We start from the raw sequence: 21,977 nt of genomic DNA on the forward strand, positions 1-21,977 counted from the left end.
CCAGGAGTAGCATAGACTCACCCGGCATGAACCTTTGTCTCTGGACCCCATCTGGAAATGTGTCCTTCCGTGGAAAATTTCCATATTTTGTGCAGAATTTCCGAAATTAAGGAAACTTTTGATTGTGCTCGGTTTTGGGATTTCTTGGGCAATAATTAATGAGAAAAAATAGGGATTTTATTACAAATATACAAAAGAAAATATTGGCGTATTTAAATCTAATTAAATTCAAATATTAATTGTGATCATACGATATCGTGGTCGGCACTTGTCAAGATAAGTATTCGATAAGTTAGTTAATTAATTAATTTTAAAAATTATAATTTATCAGAATTAAACTTCCGTGTACGAAGAAGATCATTAGATGTTAATTAATTCATTATTAGTGTGCTATATATAATTGAATAACTCAATACCCAATTTTTTTTATTATTCGTAAATTTTCGAACTAAAACGTTTGTTGTAAAATTTCATAACACATAAATGAAAATTTTAATGCTAATTTGACCTTATGAATACAGATCATACACTTGATTGCATGTCATTGTTGATTTACCATTGTTACATTATGATAATGTATATTTTTTTTTATTTTTCTATTATAAAATTGCTCATTTTAAATTTGTGCACATACATTAGCCATGAATGGGGACATTTGAGATGCAAGAACAATATTACAATTATTAGTAAAATAAATGCTCCTACAAAGTAATTAATTGATATGCCAGAAACAGGAGGAGATGTATCGAAAATAACATATATTAGTTATTATTAGTAGAATAAATAATTAGTTCCATGAAATTTATTTGATCGGCAGGTGAAGTAAGATACCAAATTCCATGGAAACATCCATACATGCAAGTGCCCACACAATGCATATTGCGTTTTAATTCAAGTATGGGCTTTTGAAGAGAAATATGGATTAAATGCAAGGACAATCGAGTAAGATGACAAGAATTAGATTTAGTTCTATGATATTCCCTAATTTTACAAGAATTTTTAGTTAGTATGAAAATAAAATCCATGAACAAATTGGCTCAAAAACATAGTATCATTAAAAAAGTATCGGGAAAAACACACGATCCATATATGGTAAAGAGCAATCAAAATAAAGGTCTCATTCGACGAATCTAACAGTAAGCCACAGTAATTCTCAAAACTTTCCTTTATCCATACTTATCACTTCAAGAATATTTTTTAGTCCATCGGTTAAAGCATTCGTGGAGGTAAGAGCTGCCTTAAGCAAGCATGAAACCTACAGCACCAAGACATACAAATCCCATTAAAAACTTCAGACACCAAAGCAGAAAAAAAGTTGGGGTGCAGATGGGGTAATTGTAAAAGCATTTGTGCAAAAATCAACAAAAAAGATCCTGCTTATTCAGTCACAGGAAGACTTTGTGGAAATCATATTGGTTTCTTGGTCATTCCTTTGGAAACCGTTCATGGGTTTTGTGGTGGTGACTGTGGCGTTGGAATCATACACAATCTGTATCAGAGCATGTCCGGTATTGACCATGTGGATACGAGTAAACATGTAGAGGAATCATAGATTAAGAAATTCGAAACTTCTTACGCCGAATCCACCGCCATGCTTGATTTTCAAGTCAAGGAAGATGACCCTCCTAATTAGTTGGAGCCCAAGTCTTGGTGGCCGAACTTCCTATCTCGTCGTCATCTAAACTTTGTGGATCCAACTTATTAAGAGGGTCATCTTCCTTGACTTGAAAATCAAGCATGGCGGTGGATTTATACATCGTAAGGAAGTTCCGAATTTCTTAATCTATGATTCCTCCACATGTTTACTCATATCCACATGGTCAATACCAGACATGCTCTGATACAGATTGGGTATGCTTACAACGCCAAAAGTCACCCCCACAAAACCCATGAAGGGTTCCCAAAGGAATGACCAAAAAACCAATATGATTTCCACAAAGTCTTCCTGTGACTGAATAAGCGGGATCTTTTTTGTTGATTTTTGCACAAACGCTTTTATAATTACCCCATCTGCACCCCAATTTTTCCTTAGTCCGAGACCATTTTTCTTTAATTTGATGGCACGGGAGACATATGTCCTCATTTCCCATGGTTTACGAAATATCATGCTGGATAGAGGATTTTTCGCTAGCAGAGAGTCCTCCAGCAATGTCATTATCTGATAAAAAAATAACACAATTAAAGGGTAACTACCGACCTCTAAAAGAGTTAGAAAATATATAATAAACGAATTCAATTTAAAGATCGGCCTGATGGAAACCCCAAGTGATAGACCTTTCTTCAAGCATTCTTGTATGATTAATCTAGTATTCCCGTAGAATTTGGCAGGCATATCCTGGAGTATCAGGCAGAAGCCTAAGACCACAACAACATGTGTTGGAGTTGAAGTACATGGTCATGCATTTGCCTCTCTCACAGAAGTAGAATTGTATAGGAAGGGTGTCGTCGATCTTCATTTGAGTTGACGAAATATATCTCCAAAAGAATTTCTTGGCTGGAGAAGCATCATCTTGGCCTTCTCGGCAGAGAAATAGCTGCTATCCAAGGTTTCCAAACTTCTATACAATGAATTCAAACTTCCAATATGTGGCGGCTTATGAACTTCAGAGTATTTGTGGAGGATCCTCACAATTGTTCCGAGGGGAATCGCCAAGAAACAACACTTCGCGTGGAGGATCCTCACAACAGAACATCGACAAACTTGGCATCTACTTCCACAAACAACACATTTTCTTCTTCTTTGAGTACCCTAGCTTTGAAATGGAACAGTTCCTGATCAAGTTGATCCATGCCTAACACTGCACATAAATGACAGTAAACTGAGCAACACGGACGAACCATTATCAAACTCTACTTAAGAACAATTAATATGCAACCAAAGGGAGCATAGGAATATCTAAATCTTCGTTCCAGTTTGAGCCAAGCACATTAACAGCCCGAAATGTCAGTATAGAAGACCCCTTCTAAAGCCTTACCACCGATGGAAAAGAGAGTCGGCGAAAATGAATGCTCACAGAAGAAATCAAAGGAAAACCAAACAAAAAATCTTTAAATCTCCATTCCAGAGTAAGCCAAGCACATTAAGAAGCCAAGCACATTAAGAGCGCGAAATGTCTATATAGAAGCCCCCTTCTAAAGCCTTACCACCGATAGAAAACAGAGTTGTGAAAATGGAAGTTCAAAAAAGAAATCGAAGAAAAACTGAAACAAAATCTTTAAATCTTCATTCCAGTTTCTAAATCTAAGCACATTAATCAATAGCCCGAAATATCTATATAAAAAGCCTTAGCACCCATAGAGATTGAAAAGACTCCTCACCTAAGTATCTTCTTTCCTTTTCTTCTTGAGCGATAGACTCCCGGCGTACGGTCACAAAATCATAAATCCTGCAGATCGATGTGCGAGATTTCTTCATAGCAAGAAGTTGAATATCGGCTGTAAACGTTAATTCTAGGGGGAAATGACCGGAGTGAGACCATCTCCAACCCTTGCTCCACAATGGAGTTGCTCCATTGTGGAGCAAGGATTTTAACTCCAATCCAGCACCAAAAATGGTGTTGGACTGGAGTTGCACTAAATGCAACTCTAGATGTGGCGCAGCAAAAAGTGCTGCGCCACATCTCTTTTCTTTTTTTTTTTTTTTTTAATTGTTTTTAATTAATTATAAATATTTAATAATTTATTATATATTAATTATATAATTAATATTTTTATTTTTTAAAATTTTAAAATAATTTCCTCTCGTAACTTAAATTTTAATTTATATTTTTTTAAAACTTTTTTTTTAAAATTAAATAGATTTTAAATTAATTTAATAAACAACCAAATTATATTACTAGTACATTAAAATGATACATTTTACAGCATAATACGAAATTGTGTATAATGAATATAAATAATTAATCGATTTTCTAATAAATAATGAAATAATATAATTATATTTATTATGTATAATTGTGTAATGGAATTATAAATAGTTATTATTGAATTAAAATTAATATTATAAGAATATTCTGAGAATATTCTTTTTTAGTGTAGAATGTAGTGTAGATAGGTTGGAGATGAATTTAGTGTTACACTATTGTAGTGCAGAATGTAGTGCAGAATGTGGTGCAGTGGATTGGAGATGGTCTGACAGGCTTTGGAGAGTTTTTCCAGAAGAAGTAGAAGGCGTGTACTTTTGTGGGGCTCGGATTTTTTAAAACAAATAAAAGACAGATCGGCGACGGTTCAAAAAAACCGTCGCTATTAGCGACGGGTTAAACAAACCGTTGCCTATAGCGACCGTTTTACCCAACCTGTCGCTAAAGTTTTCCCCTAAGTAGAAATGCGAGTATTCTTTATGATCGTCGAAAATAATTGTTCCTCATATTCATTCTCGCAACTTATTTCTTTCATTCGATTTATACGTGCAAAATCCATCTTTTCTACTTCGATCATATACTAATATTATTTGTTGATTTTATAGTCCATTTCATTTGAAGAGATACGAATATGTAATGTTTAATTTCGTTCATAATATTATAATTATATATTAAGAAGTAATTTTTTTGTGTAATTTCTTTTTTATAATACTTGTCATTTATTTCAGATATTAGCATGCTCCGTTGATATTATTACAAGTTCCGTATAATTACATCTTCGAAGATAATTTAATTAATTTTTTTAATATTTTGTTTGTATTATTTATATTATATTAATATAATTATAATTTTGTTCAATAACATTATATGATTAAGTATAATATAGTTAAATAATATATTTTTAATATTAATAGCGATATTAAAAAATAGTTTGAATATTAAAAAAATAATAAATATGATTTTTTGATTTTTGAAAATATTTTAAGGTTAGTATTTTTAATATAAATAATTTAATTTAATATTAGTGTATTTAATACTAATGAAATTATAAAGTATTTTGTTAAAAGTATATTAAGAATAAGTTTTAAAATTTCACGTAATTTTAACATCCTTAATTTATAATACAATTAAAATTATAATTATACATATACTATATATAAAATTTCACGTAAAAGTTTGTAATTTATATATATATTCTAATTCCAATAAAGCAATTAATATTATAATTATTGTAATTATTGTAATTGTTGTAGATATAATATTATATCACGTAGATTAAATATAACTATTGTAATTATTGTAGATATAATATTATACCAAGTAAATATAATTATTGTAATTAAATTAAGTATATTAATTAAATTTTTTAATTATGGTAGATATAATATTATATCATCGTAAATTAAATATAATTATTATAATTATTGTAGATATAATATTATATCAAGTAAATATAATTATTGTAATTAAATTAAGTATAGTTATTAAATATTGTAATTATTGTAGATATAATATTATATCATGTAAATTAAATATAACTATTGTAATTAGTGTAGATATAATATTATATCACGTAAATATAATTATTATAATTAAATTACGTATATTTATTATTATTCGAAAAATTCTAAATTACATTATTACAATTCTAATAATACAATTAGTATTATAACTATTGTTATTACTTAAAACTTAAAAATGGTATAATGAACGGGTTTTTTTTTAAAATATTATAAATAAAAAAACTATAACAAAAAAAATCCGATCATACACTTTCTTTTCCTTTATTTAAAAAAAAAAATTGAATCTGGTACAGTAAGTCCCAAATTGTACTAATTTTACAAAGTTTTACAACAATGATTTTATTAATTTATAATATTTTTTAAAAAAACCCTACTTTTGTGGCCTTCTGTCAAGCTTGTCCCACTTACCATGGATTTGATTGGTTAAAGGCACGTGTCCCTCCAAATTTATAAAAAAAATTTAAATCAAACTATCTCTATTTTTAAATCTCAAAATTATTGACAAAGAATTGTATATAAGTAATATTGACCCAATATTAAAGATACAGACAATTTTAAGTTGCAATTCGCAAATAAAGATTTAGAAAGTAAAATTAATTGAGATCAAGGAGACGTAAGAACATTCTAAAACTTAAGTCTGATCAGAATAGCGCAGCAGAAGCGTGGATTTTTGGGATACTAGAACTGAATCTAAACTTTGGGTTATTAAGGATAAGTGAATTTCGAGGACGAAATTCGATTTAAGGGAGGAAGATTGTAACGCCCAGAAAATTTAAGGGTCCATGCGAAACACATGCATGCAAGTTGTTAATTTCCTAGTGTATTTATTAATTGTTTTAATTGCATAAATTAATTATGTTGTGTATTTTTCATGTTTAAAATATATTTTTCTACATAATTGCATTAAAACGTATTTTTAAAGGTTATTCGAGTTGCGATCGAAAAACGGAGACTGATGGCTGAAAAAATAGAAAATGTTTTTATTGGTTATTTGTTTTTAATTATTTAAATTAATGGTGATGCTTTTTCTTATTTTTGAAAATACGGGGTTTTGAGGTGATTTTATACGTCGGAACATAATTTTTATCAGTGTTAGATTTTCAACAAAAATAAGAACGTTTTGACAATCCGGCTAATAAATTCACAAACTTTATTAAACATAATTATTTTTGATATTTTAATTAAGCACTAATGGACCTAATTAACTTTCCTAATGGGCCTAAACCTTTGTTAGTATTTTTTATTGTTATTTAAACTCAAAAACTCACCCCATTACCTATTAATCACACACCCCACTCTCTTAAAACTCTCCCCAATAATTTACAACTCCTCCCCACCACCAAATACACGAGACTCACACACAAGTGAAGGGAAAAGCATCAAATGTTGCAAGGATTTTCAAGCCGTCTTTTACTCGTCGTCGTTCTTCAATCGTCAACGTAAAATCGTGTGTTAAATACGCAAAAGGCACGTCATATTTCTTTCTTTCAAACATCTATCACACTATAATATTTATTTGATCATGATTTAAAAGAAAACATGACACACGATTTTATTTTCGAAACTATGAGTATATAGGTGTTAAACTTGTGTTATTTGATTCGAAAATCATGTTTTATGATGCGAACACGGGTGGTCAAGCTCCAAGGAAGACATGGGATCTTTTGCAGTTGCTGGAGGGACCAGTCACGAGGGGACACTTGAAAAAGTTCAAGGAGGCACTACAGGGAGTCATGAGCAGGCATGAAGGGGTCGTGATACATGGGAGTAATCTATGAGTGCCTTACCAAATCGTCCAGCTTATAGAAGCTGCCTTACCAAATCGTCCAGCTTATAGGAGCAATCCGGAGGAGGCCAAGGAGCTTCAACGACAGCTAAGTGAGTTGTTAGATAGGGGTTTTGTGCGTGAGTCCATGTCTCCTTGTGTTGTACCTGTTTTATTAGTTCCTAAGAAAGATGGCTCATGGCGTAAGTGCGTAGATTGTAGAGCAATCAATAACATAATCATGAAGTATAGGCATCCCATACCTAGACTAGATGATATGTTAGATGAATTGCATGGTGCATGTGTCTTTAGTAAAATTTACTTGAAGAGTGGTTATCACCAAATTAGGATGAGGGAAGGTGACGAGTGGAAAACTTCTTTTAAAACCAAATACGGGTTATATGAGTGGATGGTCATGCCTTTTGGCTTAACTAACGCTCCTAGCACCTTTATTAGGTTAATGAATCATGTTTTGCGTGCAATCATAGGAAAGTTTGTTGTGGTTTACTTTGATGATATCCTAGTGTATAGCAAAAAATTGGATGAGCATGTTAATCACTTGAGACTTGTGCTAATCACACTAAGGGCTGAAAACTTATATGCTAACTTAAAGAAATGTGATTTTTGTACAAGCAAACTTGTCTTTCTTGGTTTTGTGGTAAGCTCGCAGGGAATACATGTGGATGAAGACAAGGTAAGTGCTATTCGAGATTGGCCAACGCCTACTACTGTTGGTCAAGTTCGGAGTTTTCATGGTCTTGCAAGCTTCTATAGGAGGTTTGTAAATGATTTTATCACATTGGCAGCACCAATGACAACGGTGATTAAGAAGAGCGTTCCATTCCATTGGGGCGAGGAGCAAGAAAAGTCCTTTAATATTATCAAGCAAAAATTAATTAATGCTCCTCTACTTGTGTTACCTGACTTTACTAATACGTTTGAAACTGTATGTGATGCTTCATGTGTAGGTATTGGTGGAGTGTTGATGCAAGGAGGGTGGTCGGTGGCATACTTTAGTGAGGAGCTCAATGGAGCAACGCTGAACTATCCCACGTATGATAAGGAATTCTACGCACTTGTGAGGACCCTAGAGACGTGGTAGCACTACTTGAGGCCTAAGGAGTTTGTGATTCATACGGATCACGAGTCTCTAAAGCACATTAAGGGACAACATAAGTTGAACAAGCGGCATGCCAAGTGGGTGGCATTCATAGAGACATTTCCCTACATCATCAAGTACAAGCAAGGTAAGGAAAATGTAGTGGCCGACGCACTATCACGAAGGTACGTACTAATCTCTACCTTGGAGTCAAAAATTTTGGGGTTTGAGCATGTGAAGGAATTGTATGTGCTAGATGATGATTTTAAGAGTTTGTTTGAAACTTGTATGCATGGTCCACACGAAAAATTTTATTTGCATCATGGTTTCTTGTTTAGAGAAGATAGGTTGTGCATCCCTAAATCATCCATTCGTGAACTACTTGTTAGGGAAGCACATGTAGGTGGTTTGATGGGACACTTCGGTGTGGCGAAAACGTTGAGTGCTTTGCATGAACATTTTTATTGGCCACATATGAAACGTGATGTTGAACGAGTTTGTGATAAGTGCATAACTTGTAGGCAAGCTAAGTCTAGAACACAACCACATGGATTGTATACGCCACTTCCTGTCCCTAGTGAACCTTGGGTTGATATTTCTATGGACTTTGTGTTGGGTTTACCTAGGACTAAGAAGGGGAGGGATTCAATATTTGTTGTTGTTGATAGATTCTCTAAAATGGCACATTTTATTGCTTGTCATAAAACTGATGATGCATCTAACATTGCGAATTTGTTCTTTAGAGAAGTCGTTAGGTTGCATGGCATGCCTAGGCCTATTGTGTCTGACCGTGATGTTAAGTTTTTGTGTTACTTTTGGAAAAATTTATGGGCTAAACGTGGCACTAAATTGCTATTCTCTACTACTTTTCATCCTCAAACGGATGGACAAACTGAAGTTGTTAATAGAACTTTAGGAACACTTTTGCGTGCTATTCTTAAAAAGAACTTAAAGAATTGGGAGAATTGTTTGCCATTTGTTGAGTTTGCTTACAATCTATGCGTGCATTCTACTACCAATTATTCACCATTTGAAATTGTTTATGGCTTTAACCCTTTGACTCCGTTGGATTTGATGTCTTTACCTTTGAGTGAAAGGTTAAACATGGATGGGAAAAAGAAGGCTGAATTTGTTAGGAGCTTGCATGAGAAAGGCAAAATCAATATTGAAAAGAAGAATGATAAATACACAAAGCAAGCCAACAAGGGAAAGAAAAAGATGGTGTTTGAGAAGGGCGATTGGGTGTGGCTACACCTGAGGAAGGAAAGGTTCCCTGAGAAGCGGCGTTCAAAACTATTAACAAGAGGTGATGGACCATTCCAAGTTCTGGAGAGGATCAATGACAACGCCTACAAACTCGATCTGCAGGTGAGTACAACATGAATACTACATTTAATGTTAGTGATCTGTCGTTGTTTGATGTAGGTGATGAGCAAGATTTGAGGAAAAATCCTTTTCAAGAAGGGGAGGATGATGCGAACACGAGTGGTCAAGCTCCAAGGAAGGCATGAGATCCTTTGCAGTTGCCGGAGGGACCAATCACGAGGGGACACCTAAAGAAGTTCAAGGAGGCACTACAGGGAGTCATGAGCAAGCATGAAGGGGCCGTGATGCATGGGAGTACGTCGGGAGGCCAAAGGAATATCATTCAAGCATTGTTGGAGACGGACGAGACTCCACGGACGTGTACACGGACCTGCACACGGGGTCCGTGCCCTTTACAGCGAGGATGAAGAATTCCAGTGTCTACACGGACCCGAGCACGGACCAGTACACGGGGTCCGTGTCCTATGACATTTGCAAAGACCGTGTGTACACGGACCCGTACACGGAGGTGGACACGGGGTCCATGTCCCTTGTTTCCAGCTGGAGTTGATTTCCCGAGTGTACACGGACCCGTACACAGAGGGCTACACGAGGTCCGTGTCCGTGACGGCTTGGCGAGAAAATTTCTTTTTCTAGAGTTTTAATTATTTTGGAGACTAGATTCTGATATCTTTTGTTTATCAAAACATATTAGGACGAAATTTGACACAATTATTCAGATTATGATTGATATTTTATCATTGTTCTTGAGTTTTTCTCTCAAACAATTAAGGCTTTTGCTTTGTTAACAAAATCAAACTTATCAAAGTTTTTAACTTTGTGGCGTTTGTCGATCGTGCTTGTGCGGATTGTCTTCGACTTGTTCTTTGAAGGTTCGTCATAATATCGATTGTTATTCTGTGATTATTTCTTGCTAAGTTTTTACAATTTAGAGGTGAATATCACAAATTCAAACTTGGTCCAAAAGATCGGGACGACAACGATTCTTTGTTTGTTATTAAATTGAGGGCGCGATTCGATTTTAATCGTGTTTGCTATTCGTTCATACAAAGATTCACATCATTTTATGTTGTTCAAATGGTTAGGGTATGGATTAAGCATGTTTTTACACGATTTAGGGTCCAAATAACACAAGTAAAACGTTGCACAACCGAATAACAGAAGCTGGAAAACATAAGTGGTTGTTTGGTGTCATAGGGCTCGTTTAAGGGGGAGACTTGGTGCATGGCTGGGCTTGGCTGGACCAGGGCTGGGTTAAGGTCATGGGTGAGTCAGGGAGGAGTCCTAGCCATGCAAGGACTCGAGACCAGGGGCAGGTACAGAAGCTGGTGCAGGGTAGAGATGGCTCGGCCTTGGGGCCTTGGGCTGGTCTAGGTCGAGTCATTATGTTCATAAGAGGGTGAACTAGGGTTTGGGCAGGGGCTAGTGCGGCTTGGATGCGATGTGACTCGAAGGAACATGATGAAGCATGGACAACATGATATACGCGAGGCTGCTGCCACTGGTTCGGTGGTTTGCTGCTCACGTCCAGGGGCTTGGGTATGGTCTGGGCGTGGTCCAGGGTCAGTTAGGGTCATGGTTGTTTGGTGGTAGCTCGGCTGGAAGAGCCCTAGGCTAGCTAGGAGTCCTAAGATATGCTAGGATACACATGCACAACACATGAAGAAATTGGGTCAAGTTCCAGCAAGGTTTGAGCGAGCCGGGGCTAGGTTCAGGGGCTTGGGCATGGTCAGGATGGTTCCTAGATGGGTTGGCTCAGGTTTGGCTCAAGGTGGCTCGGGTTTGGCTCAATGTGGCTCGAATAAATTAGGAGTTGGCTCGGGTGGTTTGATTAAGTGTCAAAAACGAAAAATAAAGAAGGAAAAATTGAGCCATGGGTCCATGGGTATGGCTCATGACTTGGAATGGTAGAATAAATAATAAAAATGTTATGTTTAAAATTTGGGATCAAAATAGCGAGATTTGGATTTATCCGGGATTTTAATCGCCGCAAGAAACGCTAATTAACGAATTAATTGAAACGCCTCATTTTATGCTTTATAAAATTATGAAAAATTATTTTGAAGCTCAAATAATTAATAAAAGTCTAAGTTTTTAATTTGGGGATTTTATATTAAGTTTTGGTTTAATTCGGGATTAAAACACATTCATACTTTATATTTAAATATTAAATTAAAAGTCATCGATTAAGCTAAATAAAAATTTGAAAAAATTCATGTAAGATTAAATAATTATTTGGGACATATTAGAGTCAACAGAATTAAGAAAATGTCAAAAACGTGAAATTTTACGTCCAGGGGTAAAACCGTCATTTTACACCCGAAATTAGTAAACGTCATAGCAGTGTCCTGAATGCTGTTTTATGTCCTAATATGATTATTTTCAATGGTTGTGGATGTTTATGGAATTTTATATGTTTAGAGATTTTTATGTCATAATGTTAATTTTAAATGTTTATGATTTAATATGTCGAAATGTTATTTTTAAATGTCTTGATGTTAAAATGTTTATTTTAAAAAGTTTATGGTTTTTTTTATGATTTTTATATGTTAAAACGTTTATTTTAAATTTTTACGGATTTTCAATCTGTTAAAATGTTTATTTTAAAATGTTTATGGATGTTTATGATTTTAATATGTTAAGTTATGATTTTTAAATATTTATGGATTTTTATGATTTAACATTGACATTTAAAAGATATGTTACATGCTTGGTTTAAAAGAAAAACGATATTATATGCATGTTTTTATTAAGTGATGGAAATACGAAATGTTGAAGGACGTGAATGGATTGTAACTAAATTCGATGATACGGTGGAAATATCGTGAGGGTTATGGTCCCAGTGGGAGCCCGACGATCGTATTTTCATTGATAAAAATACGAAGTTGACCGGTGAGAGTGTTGCTGATGTCTTCACCGCCCAGTACTGTGGTTTTATGTAGATGGATCCATCGCCCAAAACGTTTAAGAATAAGAGTCACAATCACGATCTGAATTCAACAAACACGAATATGAATATGATTATGAATATGATGATATGAATATGTTGATATGAATATGGATACGAATATGAATATGAATATAAATGTTATTTTAAATACAAGTATTTTTCACTTTTGTATATGATCTGTATTACGTAGTATTTGTTATCAAGGATATGATGTGTTGAGTCTTTAGACTCACTAGCTGTGATTGATGCAGGTGAGTATGATAATAATGTTTATGGGAGGTCTTGATGGTTGACTTTGCTGGACTGAAGGTGCACATAACCCGAGTACCGACTCTAATTTTCCTCACTAGTTTATGATTTATGATTTTAAGTATGTTAAAGATATTTTATGACTTTTATTTATATTTATCAGTGGTTTTTGAGAGGTTATAGTATGGGCTATACTTTTCAAATAATGTTTTTAGGTTTGGTAAAACGTTTGACGATTTTACGATTTAAAACATTTTCCTTTGATTTTTAAGTGTTAGTTAATTGTTTATTTTTAAAATGGTACAAGGTATTTTCAAAGTATTTATATATGTATATGTAAGAGGAAAAAAAATTTCTAGTACTTTTAAGAAAACGAATAAGCAGACGTTTCAGTTTGTATCAGAGCAATAGTTCTGTAAAGGGTTGTGCCACCATCAGCGTCGGAAAGATCAGTCGTCAAGCCTCAATCTGTAAGTTTACATGCTTTATATGATTTTATGATGTTACCTGCTTAATTATATGAATTTTATGTTCATGTCACATGTTTAATAACTTTATGAGGATATATGATTTATATCCTTTGGAATTTTTATACGTGATACGATATGAAATAAGAAATTATTTGATTTTTGGCTTGTGGTGGAATTGGACTATGTTGATTTTTGGGTTTTAGTATTGACGTTCTACTTTTTGGGCCATAAGTTAATCGTGAATATTATGAATATCTTTGGGACACGTAGATTTTCTAAGAAAATATGTATGATTCATAGTTACTAGTTGAATTAATTTTTTGGAATTACTCATAAATAATAATGATTCGAGGACTGTGATTATCTTTGGAAGTAAGAACATGTATAAATTGGGATTTTAAGTTTGTTGAAAGGTAAGATTGGTTATATGAATTGATTTTTGGGTAAATAAGTTTAAAAATTTTGAAATTTTGTTATGGAAACATGTAGAAGAGAATTAAGAATGCCAAGAAATTATGAGTTAATCGTAAGATTTTCGAAATTTTGGACCAATTAAGATAATTTTTGAGAAAATAAAAATTTATTTTGCAATTGTTAAGGATTTTGGGAACTAGTCTAACAATAAGTGAGAATAAAATTGGTTAATTGATAAAAGTTTTCAATGATTTAGACTTTTAAGAATATTTGGAACTTTGGGATATCTTGGTTATAGTGTTATAAGGAATGATAATCAAGGGTTTCATATGATGAATCAATATTAAGTTTGAAAATCTAAGAATTAGTAGGTGTGTTTGAAATTTTAAGATTGAAATTTGATAGGGTGATGAACATTTTGGTTATAATATAAGGTAAGTAATATGCGATAAGTATGGTCATCCAACTTTTAATATTGGGAATTGTAGGAAAAGTTGAAATTCGAGGTTATAATAGTAACAACACTAAGTCATTATGTGTCTTTTAAGTTGCAATTCGCAAATAAGGATTTAGAAGGTAAAATTAATTGGGATCAAGGAGACGTAAGGACATTCTAGAACTTAAGTCTGATCAGAGTAGCATAGCAGAAGTGTGGATTTTTGGGATACTAGAACTGAATCTAAACTTTGGATTTTTAAGGATAAGGAATTTCGAGGACGAAATTCAATTTAAAGGGGGAAGATTGTAACGCCCATAAAATTTAAGAGTCCACGCGAACCTCATGCATGCAAGTTGTTAAATTCCTAGTGTATTTTTATTAATTGTTTTAATTGCATAAATTAATTATGTTGTACATTTTGCATGTTTAAAATATATTTTTCTACATGATTGCATTAAAATGTATTTTTAAAGGTTAACCGAGTTGCGATCGAGGAACGGAGACCGATGGATGAAAAAATAGAAAATGTTTTTATTGGTTATTTGTTTTTAATTATTTAAATTAAGGGTGATGCTTTTTCTTATTTTTGAAATTAAAATTTTGAAAATAAGGGTTTTGAGGTGATTTTATACGCCGGAATGTAATTTTTATCGGTGTTGGATTTTCAACAAAAATACGAACGTTTTGGCAACCCGACTAATAAATTCACAAACTTTATTAAACAAAATTATTTTTAATATTTTAATTAAGCTCTAATGGGTCTAATTAACTTTCCTAATGCGCCTAAACATTTGTTAGTGTTTTTAATTGTTATTTAAACTCAAAAACCCACCCCATAACCTATTAATCACACGCTCCACTCTCTTAAAACGCTCCCCAATAATTTACAACTCCTCCCCACCACCAAATACACGAGACTCACACACAAGTGAAGGGAAAAACATCAAAAGTTGTAAGGATTTTCAAGCCGTCGTTTCTTCGTCGTCGTTCTTCAATCGTCAACGTAAAATCGTGCGTTAAATACGCAAAGACACGCCATATTTCTTTCTTCCAAACATCTATCACACCATAATATTTATTTGATCATGATTTGAAAGAAAACATGACACACAATTTTATTTTCGTAACTATGAGTATATAGGTGTTAAACTTGTGTTATTTGATTCCAAAATCATGTTTTATGTTGTTCAAGAGGCTGCCATGGTTAGGGTATGGATTAAGCATGTTTTTACATGATTTAGGGTCCAAATAACACAACTAAAACGTTGCACAACCGAATAACAGAAGCTGGAAAACATAAGTGGTTGTTTGGTGTCATAGGGCTCGTTTAAGGGGGAGACTTGGTGCATGGCTGGGCTTGGCTTGACCAGGGCTGGGTTAAGGTCGTGGGTGAGTTAGGGAGAGAGTCTTAGCCACGCAAGGACTCGAGACCAGGGGTTGGGGAGGAGTCCTAGCAAGCTAGGACTCCACCCGAGAAATTGAAAGGGGAGTAGCGCAGGTACAGAAGCTGGTGCAGGGTAGAGATGGCTAGGCCTTGGGGCCTTGGGCTGATCTAGGTCGAGTAATTAGGGTCATAATAGGGTGAACTAGGGGCTGGGCAGGGGCTGGTGCGGCTTGGGTGCGCTGTGACTCGAAGGAACATGATGAAGCATGGACAACATGATATACGCGAGGCTGCTGCCACGTTTTGGTGGTTTGCTGCTCACGTCCAGGGGCTTGGGTATGGTCTGGGCATGGTCCAGGGTCAGTTAAGGTCATGGTTTTTTGGTGGTAGCTCGGCTGGAAGAACCCTAGGCTAGCTAGGAGTCCTAAGATATGCTAGGCACATGCACAACACATGAAGAAATTGGGTCAAGTTCCAGTAAGGTTTGAGCGAGCCGGGGCTGTATTCAGGGGCTTGGGCTTGGTCAAGATGGTTCCTAGATGGGTTGGCTCGGGTTTGGCTCAAGGTGGCTCGGTCGTGGCTCGAATAAATTAGGAGTTGGCTCGGGTGGTTTGATTAAGTGTCAAAAACGAAAAATAAAGAAGGAAAAATTGAGCCATGGATCCATGGGTGTGGCTCATGACTTGGAATGGTAGAATAAATAATAAAAATGTTATGTTTAAAATTTAGGATCAAAATAACGAGATTTGGATTTATCCGAGATTTAATCGCCGCAAGAAACACTAATTAACGAATTAATTGAAACGCCTCATTTTAAGCTTTAAAAAATTATGAAAAATTATGTTTAAGCTCAAATAATTATTAAATGTCTAAGTTTTTAATTTGAGAATTTTATATTAAGGTTTGGTGTAATTTGAGATTAAAACGCATTAATACGTTATATTTAAAGATTAAATTAAAAGTCATCGATTTATGCTAAATAAAAATATGAGAAAATTCATGTAAGCTTAAATAATTATTTGGGACATATTAGAGTCAACAGAATTAAGAAAAAGTCAAAAATGTGAAATTTTACGTCCAGGGGTAAAACAGTCATTTTACATCCAAAACTAGTAAACGTCATAGCAGTGTCCTGAATGCTGTTTTATGTGCTAATATGATTATTTTCAATGGTTATGGATGTTTATGGAATTTTATATGTTTAGAGATTTTTATGTCAAAATGTTAATTTTAAATGTTTATGACTTAATATGTCGAAATGTTATTTTTAAATGTCTTGATGTTAAAATGTTTATTTTAAAACGTTTATGGTTTTTTTTATGATTTTTATTTGTTAAAACGTTTATTTTAAATTTTTATGAATTTTTAATCTGTTAAAATGTTTATAGATGTTTATGATTTTAATATGTTAAGTTATGATTTTCAAATGTTTATGGATTTTTATGATTTAACATTGACATTTAAAAGATATGTTGCATGTTTGGTTTAAAAGAAAAACGATATTATATGCATGTTTTTATTAATTGATGGAAATACGAAATGTTGAAGGACGTGAAGAAATTGTAACTAAATACGATGATATGTTGGAAATATCGTGAGGGTTATGGTCTCAGTGGGAGCCCGAAGATCGTGTTTCGATTGATACGAATATGAATACGAATACGTGATCCGAATACGAATACGTTGTTATGTTGGCCATGGACTCAGTTGACCGGTGAGAGAGTTGCTGATGTCTTCATCGTGGATCCATCGCCCAATACATTTAAGAATACGAGTCACAATCACGATCTGAATTCAACAAACACGAATATGAATATGAATATGATGATATGAATATGTTGATATTAATATGGATACAAATATGAATATGAATATGTTTATGTTTATATGAAAATTTTTTATGAAAATGTTTATGCAAAAGTTTATGAAAACATTTATGTTTTTATGAAAATTTTATGCATCATGAAAAGGTTTACGAAAATGTTATGTTTAAAGTTTGTGCATCTTCATGAAAATGTTATTTTAAGTACAAGTATTTTTCACTTTTGTATGTGATCTGTATTACGTAGTATTTGTTATCAAGGATATGATGTGTTGAGTCTTTAGACTCACTAGGTGTGATTGATGCAGGTGAGTATGATAATAATGTTTATGGAGGTCTTGATGGTTGACTTTGCTGGATTGAAGGTGCACATAACCCGAGTACCGACTCTAATTTTCCGCACTAGTTTATGATTTATGATTTTAATTATGTTTATGAGTAGTTTTTTAGAGGTTATAGTATGTGCTATACTTTTCAAATAATGTTTTTAGGTTTGGTAAAACGTTTGACGATTTTAAGATTTAAAACATTTTTCTTTGATTTTTAAGTGTTAGTTAATTTTTTATTTTTAAAATTGTACAAGGTATTTTCAAAGTATTATATATGTATATGTAAGAGGAAATAAATAATTTTTCTAGTATTTTTTAGAAAATGAATAAGCACACATTTCATATGTAGTATTGGAAAGGTTGCAAACACTAGCTTAATCATTGGATCGAGTTTTTGTAATTAAAGAACATGAAAAATAAATTCTTTGTTTTTATATGAATGCAATATTATATCTGTAAGAATTGAAAACAACATTTTTATAATAAAGAAAAAGTTGAAATATAAAATCTGAAAGCGTGAGGAACTAGAGCAATAGTGGAAAAATAAAACTAAAATTGTAATGTCTAATCATTCCTACAAATAATTTAAATTCTAATAACCTTGTTACGTCTATCATCTCAAGTTTAAAATATTCATTTCGTGCATTGAGCATCGGGGTATGCATATGAAAGAGTATGAAAATTGAGACCTGTAATAATACTGGCTTGCTAGTATAGAGACCACCTGGTGAAGCAATTTGTCTGTTTGCTAAAAGGAAACGCGTTTGATTGGTACACTGATATGGGGGCATACTCGATTGATAGTTGGAACCAATTGTGGGAACCAATTAAAACAAAAAAATTCACTCGTTTCTACTGCAACCGACGAGCAGTCAATATGGTTGAGCTAACAAACTCGTGACAATGGAAAAAAAAGTCTGTCATTGACTATATTAATTATTGGAGAAACTTGAGCCTTAACTACAAAAATCGATTGTCAGAATCTTCTATTATAGATTGTGCATCCAAGGCATGCATTGGGGGCTTCGATATATTTTTCAAGGAATTCAGCCAAATACATATGAATAATTAGCTACACGAGCTCATGATATGGAACTGAGCATGGTTGCAAGTGGAGCGGAAGGACCTCCAACTCAAGAACATCATATGACAAAAGAAAGAGAAAGTTACAAGAAATGAGGCGAGTCTTTCACCAAAAACCGTATGTTTCAGTTAATGCAATGCTCGTGAAAGTCAAGGGGAACACAAGTGATAAGAGCAACGAAAAGAATGCAATCTCTCAAAAAGGAGAGTGACAAAAACTAACCTTAAAGGAAGTAGAGTAATACTGAAAAAATAGAACTAAAATTGTAATGTCCAATCATTCCTACAAATGATTTAAATGTTGATAACCTTGTTATGTCTATCATGTCAAGTTTAAAATGCTCATTTCATGCATTGAGTATCGAGGTATGAGTATGAAAGAGTATGAAAATTGAGACCTTTAATAATGCTGGCATGTATGGAGACCAGATGGTCAAGAAATTTGTCTGTTCGCTACAAGGAAACACGTTTGATTGATACACTAACATGGAGGCATACTCAATTGATAGTTGAAACAAACGAGAATTTTTCAATCGTTTCTATTGCACCCGACTAGTAGTCACTATGATTGAGCAAACAAACTTACGACAATGTAAAGAAAAGTCTGTCATTGACTATATTAATCGTCGGAGAAACTTGAATCTTAACTGCAAAGATCAATTTTCGAAATCTTCTACGATTGAGATGTGCATCCTAGGCATGCTCTGGGGGCTTCGATATATCCTTCAAAGAATCTAGCCAAGGACATTTGAAGAATTAGCTACACAAGCTCATGATATGGACCTGAGCATGGTTACAAGTGGAGCGGAAGGACCTCCAACTCAAGAAAATCATATAACAAAATAACGAAAAAGTTCCAAGAAATGTGGCCAGTCTTTTATCAAAACCCCAACCAAAGAATCTATGCCAGTTAATACAATACTCGTAAAATTGAAGGGGAACAGAGGTGATAAGAGCAAAAAAATAAAGAAATCTCTAAAGAAGGAGAGCGACGAAAGTCGACCTTAAAGGAGATGCAAACGAATCAGTACCCTTTCTTAACTAAGATGTTTCTGGAATATTTGATGATTTGGTCAAAGAAAACTTGATTGAATTGCCAGAACTGAAGCGATAAAAAGAAGCTGAAAGAGTGGATGACCCAAAATACTGCAAACATCCTATTCATGATTGCTTTATATTCAAGGATAAAGTCATGCAGTTGGCTCGACAAAGGAAATCACACTTGATGTAATGACCCGATTTAATTATATGTTATTTGGCGATAATTAAGATCAATTATTTTAAATTGAAGAATTTAAAATAATTAAGTCAAATAACTAATTAGTGTGTTTAAAATATGTATTAGAAAATATTGGTTTATAGACGATATTAAAATGCATATTTAAATTTTATAGCACACGAGAGTTGAAATAAAATAGAATAAGATAATCACCATCATCACCCTGAATTCTTCCTCGGAAACCGGACAATTCTCCCTCATTCACCCGTAGCTTTTGTTCTTACATTTCTTCACAATTTTCATCTGATTTTATTGACTGTATCTCCGTCACCGGTCGCCGAAAAATTAAAGTAAATATATGGTTGGAAATCTCTCGACGAGAGCTACGTTTTGGTACCCATATTGAAGTGTTTCTCCACATTTTTCAAAAACCCGTCGCCCGTTTCTTCGTTAAATCGTTGCCTTACGTTGCCGGAGTTCGGAAATTGATTGAGGGCTTCTGTTCTCTGGGTCATAGGCTTCGTTTTGGTATATATATTGAGGTATAAATTATGATTCCAGAAATTGTTTAAGGGTTGCTCAAATTTTTGGTTAAATGTGATATCAATATTGATATTGATTATATTTTTTGATGTAGGTACAAACTTTGAGTTGAATCGAGGTATTGATCAAATTTTAGAAATCTGTTAGCGATTTTCAGAATATTTAAGTAGATATTTTCGAATTAGTGAGGCTATAAATCGAGTAGCAGCTAGTTCGATGTTTTACAACGAATTAAAATTGAAATGATTAATTTTGGGCATTTTAGTTGAATATTGGAATTTTAGGAATTTAAAATGCCTAAATAGTTGAAATTGGATCTTTAGTGAATTTAAATGGTTTTGGAATTGTTATATGATAATAAGACCATTTAAATTAATATTCAGGTGATTTGTCTGAGTTGACAATTCCAGGACTTTCTTGAGGATTTAAATTACTGGTAAATTAGTTGAGGTACGTAGAGATCAGTTATTTTCACGATGTCTGACAGAGACATTTGATGATCCTGTGTATGATTTATTTGCTATTTGCTGATTTATGTGATATTATATGCTGACTCGCATATTATCAGTTGGTAATTGATGTGCAAAATAAAATAAAATATTTCTTTTGTTCACACACATTTTATTTTAGTTAGACACATCAATACCACTGAACATATCATATTGAACCTATCTGTTATTGAGATCCAGTTATATTTCGGTTGAGATCCATTATATATATATGATATGATATGGTGTCCTGGAGATGTTTGGCTACCTTGATTCGGTCCGGCTTAGGTAGTTGCTGGCTTCGAGGCTGGGCCATATCCCAGGCACAGTCCGCTGAGTCGTGGACCAGCTCGAGCATATATGTATGATTGTTTTATCGATCATTTGATTCCTGATATCCTGATATCTTGCACCTATTTATGCATTGCATTCATGCATGACATCATTGCATTTCTATGTCATATATCGTGGTTTCTTGATGTCTCGTACTGGGGTTGCCGACCCTCGAGAGGGGGCTGTTGTGTCTTTTGTGTGTGGACATGACAGGTGGTTCGACTTCAGGCGCTCGAGAGGAAGCCTCAGGAAGTACCAGAGCTTCTTGAGAGTAGGCTCAGTTGTATTTAGGTACTGCGTGGTGTTGCTGTCTCCCAAATACTATATGTATATATTTGGAGGATTGTATTATGGTATTATCGAGCCTTGTCGGCTCTATGATATTTTGGTTTGTATATGTCATGATCGTGTCTGGCTGGCACGTGTGTACGCTATTGTGTTTATTGAGGGCACATGTCGTTTATTTTTAGTATTTGATTTTCTGGTATGTCCTATTTACAGGAAGCTCATGCCGAAATTTTATAGGCCAAAACACAAATTTTTAACTCACTTTTCTGCTGTTTACTGATTAATCATGATTGCATGTTGATAAATCGTTATTAGGATAACGGGCCCTCACAGTTGGTATCAGAGCGTAGACTGGGATATGCTCGTGCTAGAGTTAGTACACTCGAGTTT

At 33.9% G+C, this 21,977-nt stretch overlaps 2 long non-coding RNA genes across 2 annotated transcripts; one reads left to right on the forward strand and one right to left on the reverse strand.

Annotated features, from left to right (window-relative positions):
- Positions 1-2,668: 2,668 nt before the first annotated feature.
- On the reverse strand, positions 2,669-3,468 carry LOC140818061 (uncharacterized). The gene is made up of 2 exons (XR_012114900.1): positions 3,319-3,468; positions 2,669-2,798 (listed from the first exon to the last, which is right to left on the reverse strand). It is a non-coding gene; the product is annotated as an uncharacterized lncRNA (long non-coding RNA).
- Positions 3,469-20,199: 16,731 nt separating this feature from the next.
- LOC140818797 (uncharacterized) lies at positions 20,200-21,503 on the forward strand. The gene is made up of 3 exons (XR_012115060.1): positions 20,200-20,477; positions 20,573-20,596; positions 20,862-21,503. It is a non-coding gene; the product is annotated as an uncharacterized lncRNA (long non-coding RNA).
- Positions 21,504-21,977: the final 474 nt, after the last annotated feature.

The sequence above is a fragment of the Primulina eburnea genome, chromosome 17 (assembly GCF_022965805.1).
Source record: "Primulina eburnea isolate SZY01 chromosome 17, ASM2296580v1, whole genome shotgun sequence".
In the NCBI taxonomy this organism is placed as follows: domain Eukaryota; kingdom Viridiplantae; phylum Streptophyta; class Magnoliopsida; order Lamiales; family Gesneriaceae; genus Primulina; species Primulina eburnea.